We start from the raw sequence: 22,796 nt of genomic DNA, 5'->3' as shown, positions 1-22,796 counted from the left end.
TGCAAAATTACGATATTATCGATCAACTTAGTATTCTAGTAAAAAGTTAGACATGTAGACAATGTGCTTGTCTAGATATTGATTTCAGGTTAAGCAGTATAGCTAATATTGAATTAAAGTTTGTAGAGTTAATAATAATCGATCATCAACAATGATCTCAGTTACTAAACAAAAATTTAGAAATATAAAATCACGGCGACACTCATTACTGATATGTATGCATTCCTTGCTTATATAAATACGTTACGTTTCAAACGCGCGGCAAGTTTGCGCGCGCCGCGCGCTGTGGCAGGAGGCAGCGAACAACGGTAGTGGGGAGCGGGGTGCCCTTGACTGCGTCTACGGTCCATCAAAAAAATTCCTAAAGCGTATTTTAAATTAATAGCAATAGAAAATTGTTATTTTGTTGTTACTATAATAGGTATTATATTACGAAATTAGTGACCATATTCTGCGTCGAAAGAAAAACGCATGAAAACTCGAAAACACGCGTTTTCCCAAACATAAGACTAATCTAGATAGATTGTATACCCCCAAAAACCCCTATATACCAAATTTCAGCAAAATCGTTAGAGCCGTTTTCGAGATCACAGAAATATAATTATATATATATACAAGAATTGCTCGTTTAAAGGTATAAGATAAAATAACTTTTTTTTTTGATATATCATGTGACGTTTTCGTTTACACACTAAAAGCACAGTGTAAAAAGTAACAGTGGGCCGACGCCTTTGATGTTTGCGTAAATGCCGACACCGCTCAAGGTCTCCGTACCTACCTAGGGTTATCACAGACTTACACAACTGCCCAAAAGAGGATAGAAATGTTTTTAGTTTTCATGTTGTATGATGTATGTGTACTAATTTTACAAATGACGTCCATTTTGGAAATAAAGATGGCGGACGTCACTTTTTTGAAAAAGTCGTCATGGGTGTTGTTTTCTGGGTTTTTAGGGGTGTGGATTTCAAAAATGGCATCTATTTTGAAAATAAATATGGCGGACGCTACTTTTTGAAATGGGTGTCGATGTGTGTAGCCGTGATATCAACCACCTTTAATTCTAAAATGGTCTCTATTTTTGAAATCTGCACCAACAAGAACCGCCAAAATTGACGTCATTTTTGTAATTGGAACCCCGAGGAACCTCGGAGATGACACCCATATCGATTTTTAAGAAAAATTAACGTCCGCCATCTTGGATTTCAAAATAGACGTCATTTTAGTAATCGGAATCCCGAGGAACCTCGGATATGACACCCATATCGGCTTTTAAGAAAAAATAATTTCCGCCATCTTGGATTTCAAAATGAAATAATCGGATCCCCGAGGAACCTCGGAGATGACACCCATATCGATTTTTAAGAGAAATTAATGTCCGCCATCTTGGATTTCAAAATGAACGTCATTTTCGTAATCGGAACCCCGAGGAACCTCGGAGATGACACCCATATCGATTTTTAAGAAAAATTAATGTCCGCCATCTTGGATTTCAAAATAGACGTCATTTTCGTAATCGGAATCCCGAGGAACCTCGGATATGACACCCATATCGACTTAAGAAAAAATAATTTCCGCCATCTTGGATTTCAAAATGAACGTCATTTTCGTAATCGGATCCCCGAGGAACCTCGGAGATGACACCCATATCGATTTTTAAGAAAAATTAATGTCCGCCATCTTGGATTTCAAAATGAACGTCATTTTCGTAATCGGAACCTCGAAGAACCTCGGAGATGACACCCATACCGATTTTTAAGAAAAATGAATGTCCGCCATCTTGGGTTCCATAATGGATGTCATTTTCGTAATCGGCACCCTGAGGACTTTCAAAAATAATGAAAACATCAAATACTACATGATACATATACAAACAGAAGCAAGAAACAATTTCTTGCTTTTTAAAGTCTTAAACTACCTACTCATAATTTCTTAAAATAAGTTATAAAACATGTCCGCCATTTTGAATTTGAAAATTGATATCATAATTATGATATATTTTTGTTTACACTGAGACAAATAATTAGCACATGTCGTATGAAATATTTTAATTGTGTGTGTTTTTTTTTTTTTTTTTATACTACGTCGGTGGCAAACAAGCATACGGCCTGCCTGATAGTAAGCAGTATCCGTAGCCTATGTACGCCTGCAACTCCAGAGGAGTTACATGCGCGTTGCCGACCCTAACACCCTCCCACCCCTCGTTGAGCTCTGGCAACCTTACTCACCGGCAGGAACACAACACTATGAGTAGGGTCTAGTGTTATTTGGCTGCGATTTTCTGTAAGGTGGAGGTACTTCCCCAGTTGGGTTCTGCTCTAGATCTGGAATGACATCCGCTGTGCTGTGCCCTACCACACAGAGCCAGATGACATTTACAATGCCCATACCTCTCTTATAATACCTGTGCTAAAAATGTGATTGCGAACTACCTGCAATAACTATACAGTACCTGGGCGACCGAGCTTTGCTCGGTTATAACTAACTATTTATTGTAATATGGTGGTGTATAGGTGATAATCTTAACTACATTCTTTTACTAAATTAAACTTGTCTAAAACAATAAAAATTAAAAAATTATATATAAAATTGAACATATAAAAAAAAACAAAAGTTAGTCACCAAGCGAGATTCGAACCCGTAACACTCGTTTAGCAGTCCGCGTCGTAACCCGCTGGACCAGACGGACAGTGGCCGGCAATACGAAATTAGCGACCATATTCTGCGTCGAAAGAAAAACGCATGAAAACTGGAAAACACGCGTTTTTCCAAACATAAGACTAATCTAGATCGATTGTTTACCCCCAAAAACCCCCATATACCAAATTTCAGCAAAATCGTTAGAGCCGTTTCCGAGATCCCGGAAATATATATATACAAGAATTGCTCGTTTAAAGGTATAAGATAATTAGGCATTAAAACACTCGTGTGATCTTTTTAAGAAACTCACTTCGTTCGTTTCCTAAGCCCACACTCGTGTATTTTAATGCCTTTTATTATGTAGCAGTAACATAAACTACTAATATATGTTGAAAGTAAGTACAGGCGGCTAACACAATGGTAACGAAAGACAAAAGTTTTGAAAATGTAATTTTCATCATCGTCACTTGGCTGTACATTTGAGGGCCTATCGCGAACCACGTTCGACGTGTTACCTCTCTGTTGCACTTGTAAATTCGTACGTAAGTATGACAGGGAGGCAACACGTCGAACGTGGTTCGCGGTAAGCCCTCTGATGCCACCTCCATTAGTCTTTTGTACGCCGGTATAGCCTTCGACTCAATGTATAATCTACACTTTTTATGGAAACGTAGTTCCTCCTTCCCGTAGAAATATTTAACTTTCCCATCACCAAGAAAGATTATTTGCTCGCAGTTATTAACTGCTCAATTCCTCGTTTTTTCTCTGTTACTAAGTCAGTACAGTACACATATCAAACATTTTTCACTCATTTTGAAGTCATAATAACTTTTATTCTATAATTAAATTCATGTAATGTCCGCATTTAATTTATGTGCACGATAAACAAACAAATGAATGATTTGAAAGAAAAGACAAACAGCGCTTGCGAAGCTGAGCGGGGGGCGCGGGCGGGGCGAAGTATCTATCGCTCACTAGGTCGGCTACGATAGGCTCCCGCGCGCCGAGCCGACATGTTGACGGACCAGCGCGGCATGGTTATGAATTTCGCGCCTTTTTAAGTTGATTTTACTATTACAATGCAAGCTACACACAGATATTTCTTTTCTTTCCATAAAATGGCTGCATATATTATTTTATAGTAATAGACTTATCTCTACGGACTTTAATTCAATATTAGATCTTACAGGACAAAAAACGCATATTAATTGTAAAGCACATATCCTATTCTTCTAATTTTTTGCCTTGCCTATTAACTTAAGAATTTAGATATGATATTGTGGATTTTTCAAACTTTAATTCAATATTGACAAAATAATAAGCTAATTTGAGTTTGACAAAGTAGCACGTTGATTTTTTTTCTAAAAATTTGATAGCATAAAGCCTCATACATATTATAAAAGACGATGCTTAAATTTTGTACTTTAATTCAATATTCAGAATTCATCAATAAAAATACATAAATACCTTATTTATATCTAACGCTCGTTCTAAATTTTCTTCATATATTACAAATATGCTTAAAAATATGTCCCATACCAGATAAACATCACTTTTCACTCTTTAGAATTATCGAAACTTATAGGGCAAAAATCCGGTCCCACTATTGGTCTACGTTACGTTTATTAGGAAATATACTTCATAATACTATTATTGTGTTTGCTCATAACTTCGTTGATATACACCGTGGACCAATTTAACCCGACAGATTTTAACCACGCATTCCTGATGTCATATTGAGCAAAAAATTTAATATGAGTTTTGGCCAAGTTCGCCAAGCAAACTTTTTTTTTCGAAAAATATTTTTTTTTGTGCGTTATCTGCAATAACCACCGGTTACCTTCGTGTATTAAAAGTTTACTTCCTGAAATAAATTAATATTACCATAAGATAGTCAAAGGACCGAGCGACCACAACTTAGGGTTGTTTTATTTCACTTAAGGCTTTTTGTTGTTTTACCTACCTACTATTCTTTCTTGGAGGAACTATCGTGTCGAAAGGATTCGCCGGTGGTAAAACCGAACGCTGCCCGGGGTGCGCCAGACGCTATAGCAATGAGTGATCGCCGTATCTTCGAGTGCGTCGTGCGGGGAGGTTCCTTTCATGCACCCCCAGCAGCAACACAGCACCGCAAACCATGGCGCACCTCTTGACATGCCCCGCGTGCCCGTACTCCTGCTCGGAATCTGACCTGAGGGACGCGACGGTCAGGGCCGTCAGCACTGCTGCTTTCTGGGCATCCACTGTTTAGGGGAACCTCGACACGAAAGAAGAAGAAGACCTACCTACTTATATTTCGCTGTATTGTACCATTAGCCGTAAAAGTGCATGACGAACTTATATAAATTCATTCACAATTTCTCCATGTAATTTCGCAGCTCACTGTACCTATCAATAAAAGCAAAAGATATACTTGAATTATCGCTTGTAAATATTTGTGTTGATTAGAAAATACACTAATTCATCGATCGGAATGATAAGAATAGATCACAGGCGCCAACTCCGACTTTTATTTATGTTGGCGCGCATCGTAACCTCCGATCGAATGATACGAAATTACGAAAATTTCATGGAATGCTCCATAAGTATCGTTCACGATAGCTGTGCGCCGCATACATGTCGTGCGTTTAGTGCTTGGATCATCAAAACATGTGGTGTGACTGTACATTTAGCTTAATCTCTTCTTCTTCTTCGCCTAGCCTTTTCCCATGTCATTTACCAAAATGTTACCAAAGGATTTGAAACAGAGGTGGATTGTCAAAGAAAACTTTGTAGCCAACTAGCCACAATAGATTCACTGCCATATACGACGCATGATTAAAACTTATAGAACGCCATTCGACTTTGATCATGTGAGAAAAAAAACATTTAAAACAATTGAAATCGCATTAACGTTTATTACTTTCAACAGTTCCATATGAGCCTATCGAACAAAACAGTAAAATTTACTGTTCCGAAAAGACAGTAAATTTTACTGTTTAAGTATCTAAAATGTACTAACTGTTCATTTATTTTTATCGTGTTATCAATACTTAGAAATATTCAAACAGTTAGGTAACGTTACTGTTTTGTATTTTACTGTCAAACATTTTAAACATATTGTATAAAGCAGTTGCTAGTGAAAATCACTATAATTTGTGCTAGACCATATGTTTTTCAGTACTACAGTTTAAATTAGAAACATTACACTAAATATTACGTACCTAGTTAAGATATTATATTATTTATTCATATGATCATCATCTTTGACGAATTGTCTGGCCTCGTGGGTAGTGACCCTGCCTACGAAACTGATGATGCCGGGTTCAAATCCTGGTAAGGGCATTTACTCGTGTGATGAGCATGGATATTTGTTCCTGAGTCATGGGTGTTTTCTATGTATTTAAGACTTCTTCTTCTTCGTCCTGCCCTTTTCCCATTATTTGGGGTCGGGTCTCCTCACTCTTCTGCGCCAGGCTAATCTATCCTGGGTTGTTTTTCCAGGAAAAATTTTCTATGTATTTAAGTATTTATAAATATTTATATATTATATATATCGTTGTCTAAGTACCCTCAACACAAGCCTTATTGAGCTTACTGTGGGACTTAGTCAATTTGTGTAATAATGTCCTATAATTTTTTTTTATCTTCCGTGCACTGTCCCGGCATTTTGCCACGGCTCATGGGAGCCTGAGGTCTGCTTGGCAACCAATCCCAAGGCGTGGGCACTATAGTTTTTACAAAAGCAACTGCTATCTGACCTTCCAATCCACAGGGTAAACTAGGCCTTATTAGGCTTAGTCCCGATTCCTCACGATGTTTTCCTTTACCGAAAAGCGACTGGTAAATATCAAATGATATTTAATACATAAGTTCCGAAAAACTCATTGGTAGGAGCCGGGGTTTGAACCCGCGACCTCCGGATTGCATTCCTCACGCTCTTACCCACTGCCGCTAGACCACCAGCGCTTCTATATTATTTATTCATATATGATTGATATTCGCTCACACGCGGCTTTTCGAAAACACTTGAAACGTATTTGAGTCAACACTCTAACACTCCATGTGACATAAGAACACTTGAAGAAACCTATATCTTGCAAACCTTTATCTGCTTTAAATGCTGAGTGCCTAGACAAAATGCCAATCGCTTGCGCTCCGTGGCGTAGTGTTGTTATCTCTCTTTATCTTTACAGAGACAGTTTCGTTTCGTACGCGCGGGCGAATTATTTGCGTTGTCAGCAAAACATCACACAAATATTTAGTCTACTACCTTTTTAATGTAGGTATTGTAAAAAAACCGCGAGAGCTGTTTGCGAGGAATAATTTTTTATTTTCAATAAAATACCAAACGGACCACCGAAGAAAATCGATGGCGTGTTTAATTTTTATAGCCAACGGATGCGCGTGGGCAACCCGCCAATAAGGTGATAAGACAGCGGGATTTTATTGACATTTTAGCAATAACCAGACTCGAAGGGAGCTTTCATGAAAAGCCAAGAGCATGTCGGGCCATGCTCAGTGTAGGGTTCCGTAGTTAGTCAAAATAGAGTTTTATGAAAAACCTCAAAAACGGCTTATCCGATAAGGTTCTCTATAGCTTTCCTTGAAAGTCTTTCCTAAGCTTTACTTTTCTATTTATTTTTTTCACATCTTTGTCGGCGTTACTGATTTACCCATACCAAATTACAACTTTCTAGCACTAACGATCACGGAGAACCTGCGGACGGATAGACGGAAGGACAGACAGACGGACATGGCGAAACTATAAGGGTTCCTAGTTGACTACGGAACCCTTAAAATGGGGCAGATGGATGTTTTGTATTTCGCTTTAAATTCACGTAAATGACTATTCATAAATCATTGTGCGCTGCGTTTAATCCCTATACTTAGTCCATTTTATACATTTTATTACATTCCGTCATACAATATAGCGCAGATGTATAACTTATAATTATAAGTCCTTAATTTGTTGTTTTTACCAATGACGTAACACGTGTACGTGCAATCTTCTAGTTTTGCTTATCTTTATGACGTCATTAGCGACCGGCCCGGCTTCGCTCGGGTTAACAAATTATACACTCGAACCTTCCTCAAGAATCACTCTAATAATAGGTGAAAAATCGCATGAAAATCCGTTTAGTAGTTTGTGAGTTTATTGCGAACATACAGACTCGGCGGGGGACTGCTTTATAAGCGGCCCGATTCGAAGAACGATTAAGACACGTTTAAGATCTTGGAAAGATCTTTAAAAGATCACTAACTAAACGACATGTCAAAATTGACATTTATTTCGATTCCGCTATGATCCCAATAAGATCTATCTACGATATTTCGAACGTAAAAGTGACATTGGTTGCCCGAATCAAGCTGTTTCTGTCAATTATACCACATAAAAACGATATCTAAATAAGAACTTATCTAAAGCAGAACTTATCGTTTTCGTATCTCATTCTTCGAATCGGGCCGAAGGTGTATTGATATTGATACGGCGTGGCGTCTTCACTTCAGCTTACGCCGATAAACGCGGGTGACTGAAAACGGCTAAGAAACTGATCATGTTCGCATTGATTGTCCTTATTAAGCTGGACCTATGATTCAAACGTTAGAGGGGGACACATTTTTTTCCTTTGGGAACAATTATTTCAGAAAATATTTATTTTATCAAAAAAAATGTTGTTGAATCGGAATCAGAATCTGAATGCTTTACTTGTAAAACATAGGTATAAAAAGATCTTAGGTATATTACATTTGAACACTATGTTTCGCCGGTCGGCATACAAATGTCATAACTAACGAAAATCTAATTATATGGAAGGTGGAGGTAAGGAAAGAAATCTCCATATACCAAAAAATGTCATCAAAAAACCTTAAATAGGTGGCGCTACAATACCTAGAGTACTTGAACAAAAAAATCAAATCATAGACAGGGCACTTCACTCCGTCAATAACGCCTAGGTTCTTAGCTACTCTAGCGCTACTCTGGAGAAATTTGGAACTATTATTTATAGCTGACAGCTGGACACTTTTGCAACAGTTCTATCATAAGAGATTTCTCTTCTCTTAAATACACACTCCATATCTAATTAGTTATTGAAGATCCGTATTGATTTTGAAAAGCCTAATCAACGAAAAAACCATCCCCACTACGTGTAGAAAAAACACCCCAAAAAAATATTTTGTATCTTTTATTTTGTCTCTTTACCCCGCAATATTGATTTAATTATATCCATCCATACCAATTTGTAGCTTTCTTGCACTAACGATCACAGCGAAGCCTCGGACGGACAGACAGGCAGTTGACTACGGAACCCTAAGAACGTTCAACGTTAGTTTAAAAATAATCGTTTGACTTCATCCCAAACCAACTTATTTACATGCTTAATTAATCTCACAATGAAATTCCAACGAATTCCTGAGACAAAGTAAAAGCAAATGCATATTTATGTACACGCATGACTGGTTTAAAAGCAAAAAGTGTATGCTCTGTCAATACTTAGAGAGACAGTCATTATGAACGTTTTAATTATACGAGATATATTGAATCAAGTATCTTCCTGAAATTCCACTTGGTGGAAATATGTCTGAAGATTTTTCATTAGAAAGAGAGCGCAGCAATTACTTCGACATTAGGGCTTATCAGAAACGTCTGTAGGAATTTTATTAATGAGTTTAAAAAATACAAAAAAATAGATTATGATAGAGATAGATTTCCAGGCATTACTTTAAAAACCGGCCAGTGCGAGTCGGACTCGCGCATAAAGGATTCCGTACCATTATCTATAAAAACGAGCAAAAAAAATCACGTTTATTTTATTCTGTGTTTAGTATTTGTTGTTACAGCGGCTTCAGAAATACATCATCTGAATTCATCAAAATTTTAACTATGTAACTATCACGGTTCATGAGATACAGCCTGGTAACAGACGGACAGACGGACGGACGAACAGCGCAGTCTTAGTAATAGGCTACTGTTTTACCCTTTGGGTACGGAACCCTAGGAACTACACGAGAAACCCTAGGAACTACAAATACTATAAATGTGAAAGTAACTCTGTCTGTCCATCTGTCTGTTACATCTTAACGCTTAAACCACTGAACCGATTTAGATAGAATTTGGTATGGAAATAGCTTGAGGGCCGAATAAGGACATAGAATAGTTTTTACCATTCATCGTAAAAACAAAGTTGCGGGTATGTCTATTACGCACTTAAATAAGATGTCCTTATAAATTAAAATATTCAATCATTTACAGTTGCAGAGATAGTTAGCCCCCCCCCCACACAAGTTTCTATGCATGGGGGGTCAGTTATCTCTGCAGCTGAGTACATACTTCGAGAAGAAACGGGATTTTTAATCAATACAAGTTATAAATGAAGAATGACGTAAGATCTTAATTTCAATAAATACTTTATTTATATATTTATTATCTGAAAGCCGAGATTCAGGAAAACAAACATTGGATATGATGTGTAAAGCGAAAAACGTATCGTCAGGTGACAAGCAAAACTCACAAATTACCACCATAGACATAATGAACCATACTACTACTAAAATAAGGTTGATTTTTGTTTAATTATTTTGTAGTAATTAGTGAGTTTTGCTTGTCACCTGACGGCATACTGTGGAGACCAATGACATAACGAGTATTATAATTAATTAAATATGTTACGAAACTTAATATATAGTATGTAGATTAATCACAATGGAACAGTAAAGAAATCAGTAACTATAGATGTTGTTACTAATAGCAAAAAGAAATAAAAGTGGATTTTCAAAGAAAATTTTGTAGCCACAGTAAATTTACTGCCATCTTTCGACACATGATTAAAACTTTTAAAACGCCATTTGACTTTGATCCTTATTATTTCACTGTAATTTGTTAAATTTGTAAAATATCAAAAAGTGGCGCCATCTTATTAGTGGCGCTATCGCTCTAAACGATGCAGCCATACCTTTCTGCCTTTAATTTATTGGATGGCGCCACTTTTTGATATTTAACCAATTTAACACATATCAGTAAAATAATAAGAATAATAATAATTTACTGTGGCTACAAAGTTTTCTTTAACAATCCACCTCTATTTCAAATTCTCTTTGCTAATAAATGATTTGCCCCAATAGTGTGGGATATCGTTGGGTGGGTCTGGAAAAATAAGGGTCTCCAAAAACCTTAATAAAGTTAATATTTTCGGAAAGAATCGCTCCGAAAAAAAAAATCATATATATAGAGTCAGTTGGCAGCGATTTTGATAGCACGGCCTGTGCAAGTGTTAAGTAAACGTCATAATTTCATAGAAGTTTGACGTTTAAAATAACATGTGCACTGTCTGGGCTGTCAAAATCACTGCAAACTTACCTTGGTCTGACTCTACGATTCCTTAAATAATTCAGTAGTAATTAATTTACTTTCTCCTATAACGAATAACTTAAAAATGTATCATGCTTATAGTTATAATATAATTATTTGGGTTTCATCGGAAACGGATTGTTTTCTTAGTGAAGCCGTCTGTAAAATTAACCCTAATAAATAAATACATATTATAGGACATTATTACACAAATTGACTAAGTCCCACAGTAAGCTCAATAAGGCTTGTGTTGAGGGTACTTAGACAACGATATATATATGGGTGTTTTCTATGTATTTAAGTATTTATAAATACTTAAATACATAGAAAACACCCATGACTCAGGACAAATATCCATGCGCATCACACGAATAAATGCCCTTACCAAGATTTGAACCCGGGACCATCACCCACTAGGTCAAACCGGTCGTCAAAAACTGAGACGAGAGAATATAAACTTGTTCTATTTATCAGCATAAATGATTGACGTAGGGGTTGAGTCTGCGTCTATTTATGCTAATATTGGACCCGGATTTTGTTGGACCCGGGTTTGGCCTTAAACTACGTCCAAAAGAGAGGTACGGGCACGGGTACGGGGTTTCTATCAATGAATTTACGGAGCGTAACCACAGAATGATTACGAGAAAAACCAATGTCGTCTATAAAAATGTACTATTCTGCGTTTTTTTTATCAACAAACTGAGTTTATACAAATCTAATGACGATGACGTATCGTGATTAAATTGTGATTGTATCAGTTTCAAAAAAATACAAAATACAAAAATACAAAATTCTTTATTTCTTAATAATATACATTTTTGATGCAGGGGATGGAGCCGCCCGGTAAGCAAAACAATGCTTGTGTTGGGAGGTACCGCTCTTCCCTAGATTTACAACTAGTACATATATATATATTATATTATAACTACAAGTATGGGTAATTATACAGATTTACTAGTTAAACAGTTTTTAACCTATTGCTTAGACATGATATTGATGTTGTTGATATTAGTTCGCGAACCATTTGTTTGGACCCGGGTACGTCCTTAAACTACCTCCAAAAGAGAGGTATGGCCACTGTGAATGTCATCTCGCTTAGTGTGGTAGGGCACAGTACAGCGGATGTCATTCCAGATCTAGAGCAGAGCCCAACTGGGGAAGTACCTCCACCTTACAGAAAACCGCAGCCAAATAACACTAGACCCTACTCTTATTTTTGTATTCCTGCCGGTGAGTAAGGTTGCCAGAGCTCAACGAGGGTGCGGGGTGTTAGAGGCAACGCGCATGTAACACCTCTGAAGTTGCAAGCATCCATAGGCTACGGTGATTGCTTATCATCAGGCGTGCCGTATGCTTGTTTGCCACCGACGTAGTATACAATTCTATATCAACCAATTTAAAAAGATATTTACTAAATACACTGTCCTAATGTTAAACTATATAATATAATATTATTAGTAGTTATGAGTTATCTAAAACGCTTGTCGACTTCACAGGTGACCGAAGAGTTGGCAGCTTTCTCGCACAAAGTATTACCATCGCAATACAGCGGGGAAATGCTGCCAGCATCCTCGGCACCATGCCATAGGGACCAACTTTTTGACGTATTTTAATGTTATTTAGTATTCGTTTTTAGTTTTATTTAATAGATAAGTTAGTTTATTTTAATAATGTACCATTCATGAATAAAGTTAATTTATATTATTAGTATATTTTATTTAAACGATTCCTGCCGCCACATATACCGCCGATACATTATAATAGTTTTGCAAGGTGTTTGTATGTAATTTAATGTTGTTGTTTGTTTAAAATTAATAAATAGATAATCTTATATTATATCATATCAAAATTTTAAATACATTGCTTCCGACGCATTGGGGTCATACACCCTTTTAGCAATATCGTTCGCGTCTTTTCTGTAGACATCGCAAAGTTAAGGAAACCTGAAGCTAATTTTTAAGCGGCACTTTTACAGACAGGATATATTTTTTCAGTAGTTGAGACTCAAATAAGAAAAACGGAATATTTATGTACCGAGTCGTTAACTTTGATTGTAATGTCCACAGAAGTGACCTTTTTCTAAAATGTGTTTGACCCATCAAAAACCTCCTACGAAATTTAAGTCGGCTATGCAACTAAATACTTTGCAACATTGGAAAATCTCATCCAAACGGATCTTTATATTTAACATATAAGCTGTCATAAAAACAAGGAAGGTCATAGTTGTTGTATTTACCTATTTCCTTCCTAAACTTAATTAGCAAATGTTTCCCACCGAGCGCTAACAAAATCCCACAGTGGGTACAGTCATTCACAGTTACATAAAGCACGTATCGTGTTAGCTGAGAATTAGACACGAACTGTTTGAAGTGTGAACGTGAAAACAAAATATAGGAAATAATTATATTGTGTGTAAATAAAATAAAAAAATAGTTTTAAGAATTCTTTTGTACAAGTTTGTTTATGAATTAAATTAAATTATGAATTAAATGTAATAAGTACATGAAATGAAATGCCGCCAGCATCCTTGGTACAATGCCTCAAGGGCCTATTTTAGATATAAGCTAGTTATAGTAATCATCTGTATATATCCATTATGTATATTGTTATTGTCAATAAATAGAATATGATAAGTACATTATATAATCGTTTTCCCTTGAAAGAAATGAGATTTCTATTACAAAACTTCCGTGAGACACAGACATGTTAAATATATTTAAAACGGGTCACTCACGTATTTTAAGTCGAAAAACGTTCGACATGTTTCACAAATGAGACTTAACGCAAACGCGTACGTCACGTTTCGCTATCGTATAAATTTACACTGGATGGAACACCTGACGACACTTCTCGGTACAGAGTGAAAAATGTCGAGAGTTTTTCGACTTAAAATACGCGTGAGGTTTTTATAGCTATTTATACGTGCTTGTTAAAATATTAATTAGGCTCGATGCACCTTACCTGATGCAATTTAAATCCATACCAATGTTACACCAATAAGAGAAACATAAATTAGGTATATAACTTCTACAATACCTAATTTATTATACGCAGTTTGCTGACGTCTATCTGCAAACCGCGGATCGCGAATGGCATGTGTCTCTTTGGAGATACAAGTATGACTGCGGTTCTTTATTCTGTACAAAAAATTACATTCAATATCCTTAGACGATTGAAATCAAATTTGCAGCTCTAAACTCCTAAAGCTGGTAATACTCTGACTGATTCTTCTTCTTGATTCTTATTCTTTTTTTTTTTGTAATTTTAATATTTTCATGCTATTGACTCCTCATTAAATTATTCCTTATTAGTTGATGTTAAATTATATTTAATCATATAAATATAATTCATTTTAATTGACCGAGTGATCTAATCAAGTTATCACTGGCAACTGTTCACATGTCTACATGGACTGAATATATCATGGGACACAATGCTTGTAATTTAAGATCTTATGTTACCATATGTTCATTGTGAATAAACGATTTCATTCATTCATTCAAAAAGTTTGCCGACCACTGCACTGTCTTAGTAGTTATTGCTTTGAACTGTACATAGTTATATACATACTGTCAATCTTCATGGCCACGCGAGGTAATTAAGATTTTTTACCGAGATTTACTAACTGCGACTGCTTTAAAGAGGAAATTTACCAGCTGAGCCCCTTCTCAAATTTTAGGTAGGTAAATATCTCCGTCGCGCTGACGGGAGCATCTCCTTAAATTAGTGCGATAAGGACAACTTCAGCTTAGGCGCAAAATCCTGCGTAAGAATCTCGTCATGTTTTTTTGGGAACGGAATCAGAAAGAAATTATCTGTGTCCGACCTAATTTTTCCTCTTCAGGTGCAATAAGTTCATGTTCTTCTCTCACTCTCACTGAGCGTAAGCGTGAGGGAGATGGAAGTACGTGCCCGGGAGCGCGGAATGCATGTTTTTTAATTTTGATTTTTGTAAGTACATGTTTTTAATTTTAATTTTTTGACGTGCATGTTTTTTAATTTTAATTTTTTGTATAATAAAATAAATAAAAACGTAATCGATTTTTAGCTTTTGTGCATAATTTTGTCAATTTTTTTAAAGTGCAGTTTAGACTTGTGTTCGTGTTTTTTTTCTATTGAGCGATAGTCAAACACTCAGATTTCGAATCGATACAGGCCCTCGAGAAAGGTCTTAATATTGCTAATTCATTTTATGGCCACTATGTTGTGACCCAAAAACTCGCTACGACTTTTCAATATTGTTTTCCGAACCCTACTGCACCTTAAGATACTCCGTTTTCCTTTCTAAAGTGGTGACCGAAGAGCTGGCGGCTTTCTCGCACAACGTATCAGTATTGCGATACAACGAGGAAATGCCGCCAGCATCCTTGGTACAATGACTCAAGGGCCTATTTTAGATATAAGCTAGTTATAGTCATTATCTGTATATATCCATTATGTATATTGTTAAAGTCAAGTAAGATGACCATTAGTGACAGAGATTTTTATTAAGTTTTTAGAGGGATTTTATTTACCTATCCAACAATTTGACGCATTTTCCAATGTTATTCGTAAAAAAGAAAAATGTTACTTGATGGTTATTTTAAATTCTGTAAAGGTTTTTGGTGTTAAGATTTTTATTACACATTAGTATTTATAAAATCGGGCATTTCTTTACATGATATAACCTAACTACTACATCGTTTATAATTCGATGCGTGCTAACCCTTCTCGCCTCAATTCGACACGCATTCAAGCTACTACTACAATTACACCTAGGTATGAGTCGCCAGGCCATGATAATGTATCCAGTGAAATTAACCTCACAGCTAACTATAGAATACACACAAGTATAATTAAAATGGCAATGAGAACTACTCACTGCCATGGACACTAAGGTCAATCTGGCGAAGACCGTCTATCAGGTAAAACTGTCTTACAGTTATTTCGTAGTTTCTAGCTCTAGCGTTTGTGCGTACTCCACATACAACTGAAGGTCGGTAGAGCAGAAGCAGCAAAGCTCTTTCTTTCTGACTGTATCCGGGCGAAGTACGTATTGAAATACTTCTTGAGTTCTTGCCATATGACGGCCTTCTCAACCAAGATTTTGTATGCCGGTCTTCTCCACATTTATTTTACATTACCTTTACTTACTGCACAAGAAAATGTTTCAGAAATAAAATAAAATAAAAGCATCAGTACGGCTGTTAACACACTTATGTGCTAGTCGTTTTTGACTTTATATTACTTTTATTTTACTGAAACATTAAGAAACAAATAATATACATTTTGTATCAAAACTTATGAACTAAACCAAATTATAATAATCGAAACTAATAATATATTAAATTTAACTATCGATATTTTTCGATGAATCGATGAAAAAATTTATAAAGTTTATTCAATGCATTTTATACATGAGCGCTAGGTTAGAAAAAATAATGACAAACGATGTTTCAATAATCTTTTAATAATAAAGAAGGGAATTTACTTATTATTTTGTTTCATGTGAATACTTTCAATAAAATTATATATTTACAAACAAAACTTGGAGCATCACGATCACTTGTATATGAGAAAAGTTTATCGATAAATGAACTCCCTTCCTGTCAATAAATCGATACTCTCTAGATTCCGAGGTCTGTACAATGACTACGGTAAATAAAAACAAGAAATAAGCTGTCTGTGAATATTTAGTTTTTTTTGTTTCGCTGGGAACCCTAACAAAGCTGGCCATTTAACAAATGAGTGTTCGTAATGGACTGGGCGCGCTCATGGCCACTGGATTTATTACAATTTACCAAATCTAATGAATTCTCTTTAAAATTACATTTCTGTGGTCTTTAACACGATACGTTTGACGTATACGAGTACAGTCGAGTTCACAAACATCTTTAATTCTCTACGGTAGATACAGTCAGCTGCAGAGAGAGGTCACAATCAATATATGCAGGGGCTCATCTCTGCAGCTGACTGTACATATGATACTTTACTAGTGATGCGGTAATTAGCACTTTGCGTGCCTATGTCGAAAAAGAAGATGGCTACATGGCATGGGCAGAAAGTACCTACTCTATTCATATTTCCATAATTGCATATAGAACTTATCAATGTTTCCAGCTACTCAGTTTTCATTTTCACACAATATTTCACAATTATAATGGAAAGGGGCCAATTAAATCTGCTACGGGTCATGCTCTAACGGTCAAACGTTCCGTCTTCAAACATTTATGTAAAAAGAACAAGTTTTCGTTACATATCCATGCTACTTAAGTCCTTTTGTGTTTGGTAAATGCTTGTGAACTTTTATGCGGTTAATTATGGGAACATCACGCGGAAGCTCACATACAAATGAGCATAAACAAAATACTGTTATTCATAAATATAGTTGTGTTCTTTTGTCGACTTTGTCAAGGCTTCTTTTTGTTTCTAAAGACACAGATGACTGATCGGGTGCCCTCGGCTGTATAGATAAATAAATGATTGGGGACAATCTCATACAGATCAACCTAGCCCCAAACTAAGCAAAGGTTGTATGGGTACTAGGCGACGATATATAATAATTCAGCCTATATACGTCCCACTGCTGGGCACAGGCCTCTCATGCGCGAGAGGGCCCGCTATAGTCCCCAAGCTAGCCCAATGCGGATTGGGGACTTCACATACACCTTTGAATTTCTTAGAAGATGTATGCAGGTTTCCTCACGATGCTTCACCGAAAAGCTGGTGGTAAATATCAAATTACATTTCGTGCATAAGTTCGGATAAACTCATTGGTACGAGCCAGGATTTGAACCCGCGACCTCCGGATTGAAAGTCGAACGTCATATCCACTCGGCCACCACCGCTTAGGCGCGAGGCATACTAATATAGATAAATACGTAGTTAACACGTTAACACTAATTGAATCCATTTACTCAAACCCTTAAATGTTTAGTTCCTACTGAGTTACCTTTACTATGGGACCAACCCCCATAGTCGCAAAAAAATGACTCTCCTATAGCCTCCTGAGACCCAGAAGCAATTGTTTTGTTTTTGAATTTGGAATACTTAGCTACGCAATAAAAGTTCAAAATAGATTTTGGAATAAGTACAAAAATTTGTACTCAGGGTCTTAGGAGGATAGAAAATTTCAATACCAGACTAGCCACAATGTACGAAGTAGCCAAATTTTTTTTCGGGATTTCGGGGTTAGTGCCATAGTAAAAGTTACTCAGTATAATCTAAACATTTACGGGTTCGAGTAAATGGTTTTAGTTAATTAATATACTGTATAGATAAATACGTTCTTATGATTTTTTACCAGTTGTTATATGCGTTTGTAGGGTCAGCATCAATAGTAGCGGATGAAACAACGCGCCAAAAGTATCTGATATTCCGGATAACTTTTCCAAATATTGAAAAATCTCTAAAATTTACGTTCAGAAGTATATCTTTTCACGTCTTAATTGTTCTACATAGAGAACCACCACATTTCATTAAGCTGTTACAGAATGGTAGATACTTTTGAAACCTTGTTTGATACGCTACTTTTGATGCTGACTGTACAGTTATCATCAAATAGATAATAACGGCTGAAGTGGCCAAATATATCTTAACAAACCTTTAAAAATGGACAGGTGATCGGTGATCACACCGATCACGTGATGCTTATTTGTAATTGTATTTTGTTATTTTTATGACAATTATGATTGTAAAAAATTGACATGTAAAGTGCCGTGTGGCCTATTTGCTCAATAAATGTTTTCTATAGGAAACGAAGTGTGGGTTACCTCGGCCCGGATCTGGGCGTCAGTCATCTTTTATTCTATCAGTATCCGATCCCTATCAGAAAATCAGAATAAGGCTAAGATGACGAAATCTATGCTAGACGCAGACATTTTCCACCACGATTTGTTCAGATTGTTCCCCTCTAATTAACTCTCTAGTGTTAACAAACAAGCTAAATAACAATTTGATAACGAGTGATAAGGTTTATTGCAGACACGTCACGGCTACGTGGGCAATCGCGAACGTAGTAGGTACATGCCTAATTTTACAGTTTATGCCTTTCCCTACCTAAGAAAAAGAGACAAATTAGCTCCGGATTTGTTACGGAAACATACACATGGTGTTTTATGAACGTTTTAGCCATACCTTGTTGAATATGCTGCCTTACCATGCGCAATTAACAGCCGTATCGAAGGGCCTACCTCGGATACCGAAGGTAGCAAATTGCGGGCATCTTTCTCTTTTACTCCAATTTAGGTGTAATAAGAGTGACTGAACTTCGGTGTTCGCGGTAAGCCCTCAGCCATTTGAAAACTCATTCATGGCTATAATCAGAGGGCGTACCGCGAAATACGAAAATCGTAATTTTGTTACCTGCCTCTCCATCACTCTTGCATATTCGAACGATCTCTATCGTTCGAATATGCAGATAAAGAAATTTCGATTTTCGTTTATCGCGTAAGGGTCTCAGATGCTTATTATAATAATTTTAACGGACTCCCAGCCTAGTTAGTAGTGAGTGACCCTGCCTACAAAGCTGGACGTCCCGGATTCCAATCCTGGTAAGGGCATTTGTGGCATTATCTATGAAAAGGGACCTTATTCTCGATGACGCTTACGCCGCATTGCGTCGCGCAGCGTTGTATTTGTATCGGAGCATCGTTTATGACGGCGGAAGCGCCATCGACAATAAGGTCGCTTTTCATAGATAATGTCACATTTATGTGTGTATTTATCACACATATTATAATTATAAGTTTATGTATATCGTCGTCTAGTGAGACCCACAACACAAGCTTTATTGATATTAATGTGGGACTAGGTTAATTTATGTAAGTTTGTCCTGTATGTATTTATTTGTTTATTTTTATAGGAAAGCAATTTTTGCTGAATTTGAAGATTAGTCCAATAGTGAAACTAGTTCAGTATGATCTATTTAATAAAACCTCAAGTATATTTTGAGAATACATAGTTTACTATAGGTACTTGTTACTATTATAACCAAGTAAATTAAGCGTCATAAAGGAAGTATAATAATTCAACTAAGCGGGAACCGGTTGAATTTCCAAACCGTCATCATGTACTTAGCGCAAAACCTTTTAATAAAATTTCGGTTTCGCTCAAAGACCGTTAAACATTAAAACGGGTTTTTATGAGAACAGTTCTTGTCAAAATAAACCAGTTTAAAGCAATAAAAACCGGTTTCTTCGTATGTCAGCGTCTATCTTTACGTGGCACACGCACACCACCAGGCCGGCCGGCCGTTTTGTCGAATCAACCGGTATTTTTAAGTTGCAATATAGTTTTCAAAACGTTCGCGTTCTTATAAAATTTCGGAAGTAAGACCGAAATAAACCGGTTTTTACGGGTATTTTAATAACCAGTTCTGAGCTTTGAATTCGACACAATCCTCCGGCATTAGGTGATATGGAAAAGTACTGTTCTGAAAATTGTTCTCAGTTATTGAAAAATTAATCGTTTTATAGTAAAGGTAGCTTAGTAGTATTGTATTTAAATAAATAAATAGTTGGAGGACAATCTTTCACAAATCGACCTAGCTCCAAACTAAGCAAAACTTGTACTATGGGTATAAGACGACGATATACGTACGTATATAGATAAATACATACTTTTATACTTACATAGAAAACACCCATGACTGAGGAACAAATATCTGTGTTCATCACACAAATAAATGACCTTACCGGGATTCGAACCCGGGACCATCGGCTTCATAGGCAGAGTCACTACCCACTAGGCCAGACTGGACGTCATGCAGTAACACAATGTTAGTTTGAATTTTTTTTTATGTAGATATATATCATTTTGATGTCAAAATGTAAGTTTAAATACTTTGAATTGTCTTCCAAGCCATTTAAAAATTTAAATGAATCGCAGATTTCGTAAGCACAACCGAGTATGTAAATTATTTTAACTGTGCATTAAGCCGTGAAATCCGGATTCGATTTCGTTTTTCCAAGCCCTATAGTCTACGTAGTACCAAAGTTTTATTGTTTTTAACTGAATTTACATATGTACCTAATATTGGGAGGAAAATAACCTTGTACATTAGAAATAATAACATCAAAAATAAATAGTTCTCAATTGCATTAATTATTATTCAAAATATTTATTTCAGTTTAAATGTTTTCTTACCGTAAATTTCACTGCCGATTAACACATGTGGACACTGCTTAAACCATTCGAAAACACAAATTATTCCAAAAACTAAGCACCGTATCACACAGCTACACTTTCCGAAAACTTTTAATTATATCGCAATTCGTTTATTTTCGCGCCAAGGCGACGTGCGCTCAAGACGGCGCGAACCACAAACTATTTAATTTTTTGCGCGGGAATGTAAGCCAGCCGAAAGCGGTAGCACATACAGCCAAGAAGATTGTAAAATATAGAGAACGTTTTCACTACGTTGTGTAATAATGCGTATGATTACTTGATTTGTTAACACAGGAATTGTTTTGTTTGATTAGAAGCTGTTATTTTATTAATGTCGTGTTAACATAACGTATGTGAAAATATTTGTGGTGGTGTTGTAAAGACAAAATACTTATTAAGAAAAATACGATCGATGTTACACTCTCATTTGGAAACGACATGCTTAAATAAAATGACTTGACATGGACATTTATGTGAATAACATACTTGTCTGTCAAGCCATTTCCATCAGTAGAAGAACCGGCCAAGTGCGAGTCGGACTCGCGCACGACAGGTTCCATATCGTTATGTATAAAAACGGCAAAAAAAAATCAGGTTTGTTGTATAGGAGCCCCCTTAAAAATTTAATTGATTATGTTTTTTAGTATTTGTTGTTATTTATAGCGGCAACAGAAATACATCATGTGTGTAAATTTCAACTGTCTTACTATTACGATTCATGAGAGGTGAGAGACGGGCAGACAGACGTACGGACAGCGGAGTCTTATTAATAGGGTCCCGTTTTACCATTTGCTCACGGAACCCTAAAAGCGGTAATTTTTTTAAAGGGTATGTAGGTGCGAGGGGTTATCATCCCACAGAAAATTTTAAATTCGCGCCTTTTTCTACTGACAAACTTGTTTGACCAGCTATATATATAAGGTGCTGACAAATTACCTACGAATATTTTTACAGCTGATAGTACTTGGCATTAAGAATAAAACATTATAGGTTTTTGGATGGTTTTTTGGAGAAAATTTGAAATCAAGCTGACACCTTGTTAATGACATAATTAAAAGAGACCTCATTGTACTGATTCTAGAACCTCCTTACCTAACACTTAACTGGCCACTTCGTTGATTACCACTTTTTTTTATTGTTTTTTTACCGTTCTATCGACATGCATGATTATTAATGTATTCATGCCAAATTGCAGCTTTCTAGCACTACGATCACAAGGCAAACGGGCAGACGGACATGGCGAAACTATAAAAGGGTTTCTAGGTGACTACAAAACCCTAAAAAGGGTTCTTCCCCTAAAATAAGCGTTTGCTGAATCAAGCAGCTAGGGTCTGTCCGTTTTTCTAAGATCAAGGTACCTAAATGTACTTTATCTTAAAATCGGCAGGCTTTACAAATAAAAAATGAAATTCAATATTTAAGACTAAAACTAAACAGAGATCATTCTAGTTGTCTTAGGCAATATGTACCATGTTATTGCAGACCTAGATTCACTACTCCAAGTGCTTATCATATCATCGTCCCATTATTTGTTTCTTAAGAATAATCTTATTTGCTGCTTGCGTGGAATACCCGCAATCTACTCTCAATAGCATCTCCTGATAAACGCATTCGGAAAATGTTAGTTACTTACCTCACATATTCATATACCTACGTCTGTGATAAAAACATTGAAGTTGATAAA

At 36.2% G+C, this 22,796-nt stretch overlaps 1 protein-coding gene across 1 annotated transcript in view; it reads right to left on the bottom strand.

Annotated features, from left to right (window-relative positions):
* LOC133521068 (uncharacterized) overlaps positions 1-21,282 on the bottom strand; it is a 77,092-nt gene extending 55,810 nt beyond the window's left edge. Inside the window, exon 1 of the mRNA XM_061855812.1 lies at positions 21,092-21,282. The gene's annotated coding sequence lies outside the window, so the exon portion shown is untranslated. The remainder of the gene's footprint in view (positions 1-21,091) is intronic.
* Between the last annotated feature and the right edge of the window lie 1,514 nt (positions 21,283-22,796).

Source organism: Cydia pomonella, chromosome 9 (genome assembly GCF_033807575.1).
Source record: "Cydia pomonella isolate Wapato2018A chromosome 9, ilCydPomo1, whole genome shotgun sequence".
Taxonomy (NCBI): domain Eukaryota; kingdom Metazoa; phylum Arthropoda; class Insecta; order Lepidoptera; family Tortricidae; genus Cydia; species Cydia pomonella.
This window is presented reverse-complemented; position numbering and strand designations above follow the sequence as displayed.